The sequence below is a fragment of the Hipposideros armiger genome, unplaced genomic scaffold, assembly GCF_001890085.2.
Source record: "Hipposideros armiger isolate ML-2016 unplaced genomic scaffold, ASM189008v1 scaffold_1730, whole genome shotgun sequence".
NCBI classification, from domain to species: Eukaryota; Metazoa; Chordata; class Mammalia; order Chiroptera; family Hipposideridae; genus Hipposideros; species Hipposideros armiger.
Genome location: NW_017733080.1, coordinates 32,331 through 41,215, shown reverse-complemented (window position 1 = coordinate 41,215; position 8,885 = coordinate 32,331).

Genomic DNA, 8,885 nt, shown 5'->3' with positions numbered 1-8,885 from the left:
TCTTTCATATTCCTGTGGCAATATTGTAGTTACCTATTTATGCTGTCTAATTCCTTCTTCATATCCCTCATCCCCACCCCCCTCTCAAGTAGGAACCATCAGTTTTTCCTCTATATCTCTGAGACTATTTCTGTTTACTTTGCTCGTTCATTCAGTTTTTTAGATTCCACATATAAGTGAGATCATATGGTATTTGTCTTTCTTTAACTAACTCATTTCACTTAACATATAGTCTCTAGGTCCATCCATATCATTGCAAGTGGTATGATTTCATTCTTCTTCATAGCGGAGTAATACTCCATTGTATAAATGAACCACAGTTCCTTAATTGAGTCATCTACTAATGGGCATTTCAGTTGTTTCCAAGTCTTGGCTATTGTAAATAGCACTGTGATAAACATAGGGTTGCATATATGTTTTCGAATTAGCATCTTGGGTTTCTCTGGATAGATACCCAAGAGTGGAATTGCAGGGTCATATGATAGTTTCATTTCCAGTTTTTTGAGATACCTCCATACTGATTTCCATAATGGCTGTACCAATCTGCAGTCCCACCAACAGTGCACCAGGGTTCCCTTTTCTCCATAACCTCGCCAGCACATGTTGTTTGTTGATTTATTGAAGATAGCCATTCTGACCAGAGTGAGGTGGTAGGTATCTCATTGTGGTTTTTATTTGCATTTCTCTAATGATTAGTGAGGGTGAACATTTTTTCATATGCCTGTTGACCATCTGTATGTCCTCTTTAGAGAAATGCTTCTTCATATCCTCTGTCCATTTTTTAATTGGGTTGGCTTTTTTTTTTTTTGGTGTTGAGTTGAAGGAGTATTTTATAAATTTTGGATATTAACCCCTTATCAGATATATCGTTGGCAAATATCTCCTCCCATTCAGTAGGCTACCTTTTTGTTTTATTGATGATTTCCTTTGCTGTGAAAAAACTTTTAAGTTTGATGTAGTCCCATATGTTTATTTTTTCTTTTATTTCCCTTGTCCGAGGGGATATATCAGGAAAAATATTACTGAGGGTAATGTCTGCAAATTTAATCCCTATGTTTTCTCCTAGGAGTTTTATGGTTTCAGGTCTTACACTTAAGTCTTGAATCTATTTTGAATTTGTTCTCAAATATGGTTTAAGTAGGTGGTCCATTTTCCTTTTTTTTGCATGTGTCAGTCCAATTTTCCCAGCACCATTTATTAAATAGACTATAGACTTTCCCCTTAAGATCAGGAACAAGACAAGGCTGCCCACTTTCACCAGTTCTATTCAGCATAGTTCTGGAAGTTCTAGCCACAGCAATCAGACAAGAAAACTGTCGCGTCCTGCACGACAAGGGCAGTGTGAGAACAAGAAGGAGCGGCGAAGTGTTAAGAAAGAAAAGAAACAGCAGCCAAGAGTTAAATGAGAGCGGGGCCAAGGGTCTCCAGCCTCACAGGAATAATAGCCCCCAATCAGGCCAACACACAGCTTTTATTTCTCCACATACCCTGAAGTAGCATTGTTCTCTCCATAGTCTGTGAGTCTCATTTCTGAGAACTTGCTCATGACAGATTACCCATGCCTCCAAGCTGCTATTACCAAAAGTCTGCCCACATGACCAGACAAATTCTCTGCCTTCACACACCCATACTCATATGACCCCAGGGATATAAGATTATTATGCTGAGGACAGATACTATCAATCATCAGGTCACTTCCCAAGCAGGTTGCCAGAAGAAATGTAGCTACAGAGGTAGAAGACCGCCAGTCTCTTTGGGGGCGGGTGAGGACCTATGCCCAGCTCCATCAGCCCTGAGATTTCTCCTGATGGCCGCCATGCGACTGTACCTGTCTTAGGTTGTTCCTTCCTTGAGGAATCTTACCTATCATTGGCTACCCAGCCATCTTTTGGGGCCAAACAGGGAGATGCAAGGTGTATGAGCAGTGTCCTCAAAAGGGTCAGTTTAGGGGTAAGTAAGCACGGGGGGGTGGGGGGGGACAGATGGCTGGACAGCTGTATGGCAACAGAAAATAAAACAAAAGCCATCCAAATTGGAAAGGGGGAAGTAAAATTGTCACTATATGCAGATGACATGATACTATATAGAAAGAATCCAAAAAACTCCACCAAAAAACTGTTAGAACTGATAAATGAATTTTGTAAGGTAGCAGGATACAAAATTAACATTCAGAAATCAGTTGCATTTGTATACATCAATAATAAACTATCAGAAGAAGCAATCAGAAAATCAATCCCATTTACAATTGCTTCAAAAACAATAAAATATCTAGGAATAAATTTAACCAAAGAAGTAAAAGACCTGTACTCAGAAAATTGTAGAACACTGAANTATTCTGAGGATTAAATAACTTAATAGATATTAAATGCTTATAAGAATGTCTGTGACAGTGTCATGTAGCATAAATTGTTTAGTTGTTTTTGTTATTGTTGTTATTTTATTATTAGTAGTAATTGTAGTAGTAGTATGCTCTGTTACCCAGTATACAAAGTCCTATATACAATGGTTAGACTCCTGAATCTCTCACCAAGTATCGTACATTGCAAATCTAATCCCATAATTTGAGTGTTAAATGTAAATTTATGACAACCATATAGTCACCAATAGCACCAAACTCAAAGTGACTGCTGCTCCGTGTTGGCCCTGCTAGCAGACTTGGCATATGCACTGATGATTCTCCTTAAATCTGATTGGTGTTCTACCTGAACCTCAAACCCTCTCTTTTGTTACAAAACTCCTCCTTGAACTTAAAAAAATGTGGCGGGAGCCCTACTACAAGGCTTAGTTTGTCCCAGGTTATTTTCTAATTGACAACGTCTGAAAACCTTAATCTCAGCCAGCTTTCAGAGGAATCAAGCCGTTTATGAACATGTTTGGGATTGAGGATAATTTCCTCCATCTTTTGAGCACTGCTTGCATTTCCCTGTGTCAAGTCCACCTACATGAATGAATTTTTCAGTACTAACAATTGCTGTTGGAATCGAGAATCAAATTACATTGAAGATTTAAAAGCTCAGATGCTAGAATAAGACTAGGGCTTTGAATTCCAACTCAACAATTGATATCTGTGTGACTAGCATCCCTTAGCTTTTCATCTCCATCCCTTAATTTCCTCAACTATAAAATAGAGATATACTTCTTCATAGGATTGTCGTGAAGATTAAATAAGCTAATAACAAATGGAGCAGTTTGAACAGTGCCAGGCACACAGTAAGCACTAAGTGTTAGTCATTATTATCAGACACAGCTGGGACTCCCCTACTCAAGAAGGCAGCCTACCCATATTGCCTTCATCAGGCCTTTATCTCAGATTCCATATTTTCTCTCATAGTTTAGGTACTGAATGCAAAGCCCAAGAAAAGAGCTTGGGTGTAGTTAGTTCATTTGAAAGCTGATTCCAGGAAGTAGTATAAGGAAGCAATAAGAGTTAGACAGGAAACACGTAAACACCACTAAAATGTGGATTATTTAAGTTGTTACTCTAGACCTGGGGTCAGCAAACTGCAGCTTGTGAGCCACATGAGGCTCTTTAGGTACGTTCCGCCTCAAAAGTTTGCTGACCCCTGGAAGAGCCAATCCTGTCCCTCACAACAATTTAAAAATTAGCTGAAAGCCATAAATATATTTTTACATAATCACCATTATGTGAATATTANCCTTGGTTGAGGTGTCCTTTATTGATTTTCACATGATTAAAGCTCATTTTATTTTTTCCAGCTTTACTGAGATATAATTGACATATAGCATTGTGTAAATTTAAGGTATAGAACATGTTGATCTGATACATTTATATATTGCAAAATGATTACTACCATAGCTTTTGCTAACACCTCCATTCTGGCCTCATATGATCTTAAATTTCAAAATTGCTGACCCAGTGTCCAAGAAAATGAAATAATATACTTGTGCACTGATCATAAAATACCTCAAGTGTTGTGGTCAGTAACACTATTTTGCTCTGACAGATGGATATCTCAGGAGCCAATTCCTTAATTCATTGGGGTGGGTATGGATATATGTGAGCATCAAAGCAAGTTCCTTTCCATGGAAGTCAGATGTTTCTGGTAGCATTGGACAGCAGGGCCAGCCTAAAGGCATTACAATTGGGGATGAGAAGATTAGGTCAGCAAAGAGCCTGAAAAGAAGATGAAAGGGCATTTCAGGGATACCTTGTATGCTACTGATAGTGATAAGGATTGGCTTAAGATGAGGAAATGCTAACTTTAATAGTTCTAGAAAAAAAATAATAATAATTACCAAGAATTTGCAGAGCATCAATCATTGGAGTAATGTGTAAAATGGACTCAAGTTTGTAGGTGTTTCCTTCGAAAGCATATTTGATGGCTTTTGTTGTTGTTTTGTTATTGTTAACCTTCCAGAAATAAGAACTACTTCTCCCATAGATTGCCATACAAAGTTAATCAATATTTCAATTAAAAAGTAGAAAGAGTATTATCAACTATTCCCTATGCTATACTTTACATCCCAATGACTAATACAATAATAATTACATATATGCCAGGTGGGTACTATGCTAATCAGGGAGATAACTTCATAAATTATATAGATGTCTAACCACTGTGCTGTACACTTGAAAGTAATATAAAACAATATTGAATGTCAACTGCAATTGAAAAATAAAAAAATAAATAAAAATGAGGAAGGGTACTAATTAACTAATTAATAATAGAACGCACACACTTTACAGATAAAATATCTTTCTTTTTGGGATATGCAGGAGGGTTCAACTAAGGGTTAAGGAGAAACTCAGCCACAGATAGAGTATGGAAGTCCTTGTAAAAATAGGAGAAGAGTCAAATATCAGACTCAGAATACGGAATTGGGTAAAGGAATCATAATGTAGCTACCATTTGTTGTGCATCTATCTGTGGAGGGAATAACATATAACATTGTTTGTACATAGCATAATTTAGGTTGGGTATTCTAAGATAATGAAACAGAAGCCAAGGAAAGTTAATATTTGCTCAAGTTCACAGAACTGGGAAATAGCAAAAAGATTATGTTCACTTTTTCAAATCCATCTATAATCATAAAAAGATCTTTGATAAGATACAGCTGGTAAATTTCTATATTCACTAATGTCAGTTACTCTCCCTTGCTAACTAGTTTTATAACTATAAATCATATTTATGATAATGTACTTTTAAAAACATTTTAAACAAAATGGTTCAAGACCTGCAGACACCCTTCATTGAGAGACTTTTAAATAGTTTAGAAAATTATATTGTCAAGTTTGAGGGAGAACTTTTATACATAGCACACATTACTATTAGCCACAAAATCACATGAACAGAAACATTCTCAAGCATCCATTTTCAAAAATGATGTCTTTTTATTATAACTTTATTGAAAATATTAGTTTCCTTTTTCTCAGTGTTAAAATGTTATTGTATCAGTCAACTGGAGGGAAACTTAGATGCTTCAAGAAATTTTAATGAAGTGATTGCTTATAGAGGTAAGGACAGAATTAAGGGAAACACCAAGAGATATCGAGGCACCCAGAGATGCAACAATAGGAAGCCATTATTACCCTAAGCTTGAAGAGGAAAAGGAAGAAATAAGGTACTAATGTATTGGGCTGGACCAGTGGCTTGTTGGTTAAGAGTCGGCCTGGGAGTGCAAGCTCTGAGCAGCAGGGCTGCCAGTTGGGATCCCACATGGGCCAGTGATACTGCACCCTCTAAAGGTAAGAGGGTGAACAACAGCTCGACCTGGAGCTGTGCTGCCGTGAGTCCCTGGCGACTGCATAGGGTGCAGTTGGGCAGCAGTGGGCTGCAGTGGGCTGTTGTGAGCTACCGTGAGGTACGCTGAGCAGCTGGCAACCAGCGTGAGCTGCTGTGAGCCACTGTGAGCAGGTGTCTAATGGCTGGTGACCCACCCCTTGGCTGGGAAGAGCGCAATGATCACAATACCAACATGGGCAAGTGAAGTGACGTCCTCCACAACTAAACTAAAGAACAAAAAAACAGGAACTTATCTGTTCCCTTTCCCCGATTCCCGAACACTGTTCCCCTCTGCTATTTCCTCAGTAAAATCTTAAAAAAAAAAAAAAGGTACTAATGTATTTCAGGGAGAGATGCAGTCCAGGGGAGAAAGCTCCTGCAAGAATTGGGACATAGAAACAATCAGAAAACACAGCCCACAGCAGGGATCAGGCAGGGAAGAAACACTCAACCTCTATTTCTACTCCTGCTCTCTTGTCCTCTGCTGGCATTTCTAATTGTCTACATCCAACTGGAAGCCAGCCAGCAAGGAAATCCACTGATATATTCCTTGGAGATCAGCCTCCTAGAGAAGAGGGCAGACCACAGAAGGGCTTAGAATGTTTCAATGTAAGGAGGTGGATGGCAAAAACCAGTATAATCATCTTTTCCTTAAATATTACAACTATTTACTTGGTTGTAAAAATCTCTGTGCTATTCTAGTGGCATCCACCTAGCATCAAAGCAAAGGTCATCTAATTTTGATTTTTGTTTCGGTTTTGGTACTTTGTAACTAAGTTACCAATGACTCCTCATGTTGAGCAAATATTTTTAAGGTTGCTTACCATCACCACATTATAAATACTCATTAAGGTTCTATAGTGTAATAAATGTTTCTATTTCTAAAAACCCATAATATTATATTATATTATATTAATTATATTATATTAATTACATTAATGACATTTTATGGAAATCTATACACTCTAGCTCCAACACTTTTGCTTCAATAACTTTGTTATAAACTAACTGAATGAATTTCATATAAGTTGCTATTTCCATAACCTTATTTCTGAATGCTCCCTATCTTTAAATTGGTATACAGGTTATATTTTTAGAAAATAAAATTTGAGAATGTATAATTTAAATGTAATAAAATACATCTATTTAAAACATATCAGTAAGCATATTTTTATATGTCTATTGGCCATCTGTATGTCCTCTTTACCGAAATATCTATTCAGGTCCTCTGCCCATTTTTTAATTGGATTGTTTGCTATTTTGCTGTTGAGTTGTATGACTTCCTTAAATATTTTGGATATTAGCCCCTTAGCGAAGGTATTTGCAAGTATCTTCTGCATTTGGTTGGTTGCCTCTTTATTTTGTCAATAGTTTCTTTTGCTGTTCAGAAGCTTTTCAGTTTGACATAGCCCCATTTATTTATTTTAACTTTTACTTCCCTTTCCTTTGAGGTCAAAGTCATAAAATCCTCACTGAAACCAAGGTCCATAAGTTTAGTGCTTATGTTTTCTTTTATGCAGTTTATTGTTTCAGGTCTTATATTTAGGTCTTTGATCCATTTTGAGTTAATTTTGATACACAGTGTCCTTTGATAGATGATTAGATAAAGAAGATGTGATATATATACACAATGGAATACTATTCTGCCTGAAGAAAAGATTAAATAGTACATTTGTGACAACATGGATGAATCTTGAAATTATTATGCTAAGCACAATAAGTCAGACAGAAAAAGTTGAGAACTACATGATTTCACTGATATGTGGAATATAAAACTGAAAGTAAGAAATGAACAAGACAAACAAACAATGAAACAAAGACCCATAGACAATAGTTTAGTGGTTACCAGAGGATAAGTGGGGAGGAGAGTAGTAGATGAGGGTAAACGGGATCAAATATATGGTGATGGAAGAACTGATTCTGGGTGGTGAACACATAATGTGATATATAGATGATATATTATAGAATTGTACACTTGAAACCTATGCAACTTTACTAACCATTATCACCCAAATAAACTTTAGTTACAAAAAAATAAAAGTTAATTTAGTTTTGACAAATGTATGCACCTCTGCAACTAGCTTCACAATAAAACATGTAATATTTTCTGGCATCAGACATTTCTTTGTGCCCCTTTGCTGTCACTTCCTATAAACTGATCCCCAAGTAACTACTGACCCAATTCATAAAACTACTACACCAGTCCTCAAGTAACTACTGACCCCAGAATTTCATAAAAAGTAAATCATGTAGAACGAACTATTTTCTGTCTAGCTTTTCTGTTCAGTACAATGTTTTTGAGTTTCAACCATAATGTTGTGTTTATCAATAGCTCCTTTTTTCTGCTAAGTAGTATTCTATGAAAAAGATGCACAACAGGGATACACCGGCTTATTTATACATTCATCTATTAATACACATTTGGTTTTTTGGGGTTTTTTTTTTTAGTATTTGGCTGGTTTACATAAAGCTGATAAGAACAATTATATTTCACCTTTTTATGTGGGCCAAGGTTTTTATTTCTCTTGGGTATGTAGGAATAGAATTGCTGGGTTGAATAATAAATATATGTTGAATTCCACATGCCCATGTAAAACTTTGTCCCTTTTTTATAGAGTTTGAAATCAATGTGTTGACTTCAAACTTACTGATTTGGACCCAGGGATCCCACTCTTTATCTGCAGCATAATATAAAAGACTTCAGAATATCTTATGAAGTCAGACTCATGGGAATGCATTGTTTACCTCATTTTTGATAACATCCTCTTAGGAACATCCACTGTTTAGGCCCTTGGAGAATTTAGGTTTGTGTCTTTGAGACACGAGGTTGGCAAAGGTTTAGGATGGAGAAATATTCTGAGTGTCTAGGATTAAAAATTTAGTGAGACCTGCCAAGTGGGAGTTGGATCTTCAGGCTACAGATTTTACCACCCTGTCCTCAGCCCTTGACTCCCTCACCAGTGAATCCACTGCTCTGTGCTCAGCTCAGCTCAGCCCAGCAGGTGAGAGCAGGGAATGTGTCCAGGGGTCTGTGTTTCTTCAGGAGCTGCTGCTGGATTTATAAAGAATTGGCTTTTCCTCTTCAGCACCATCTCTCCTTGTTCTGGGTTGGGGAGGGCTTGTCATTAACTTTCTTTGTAT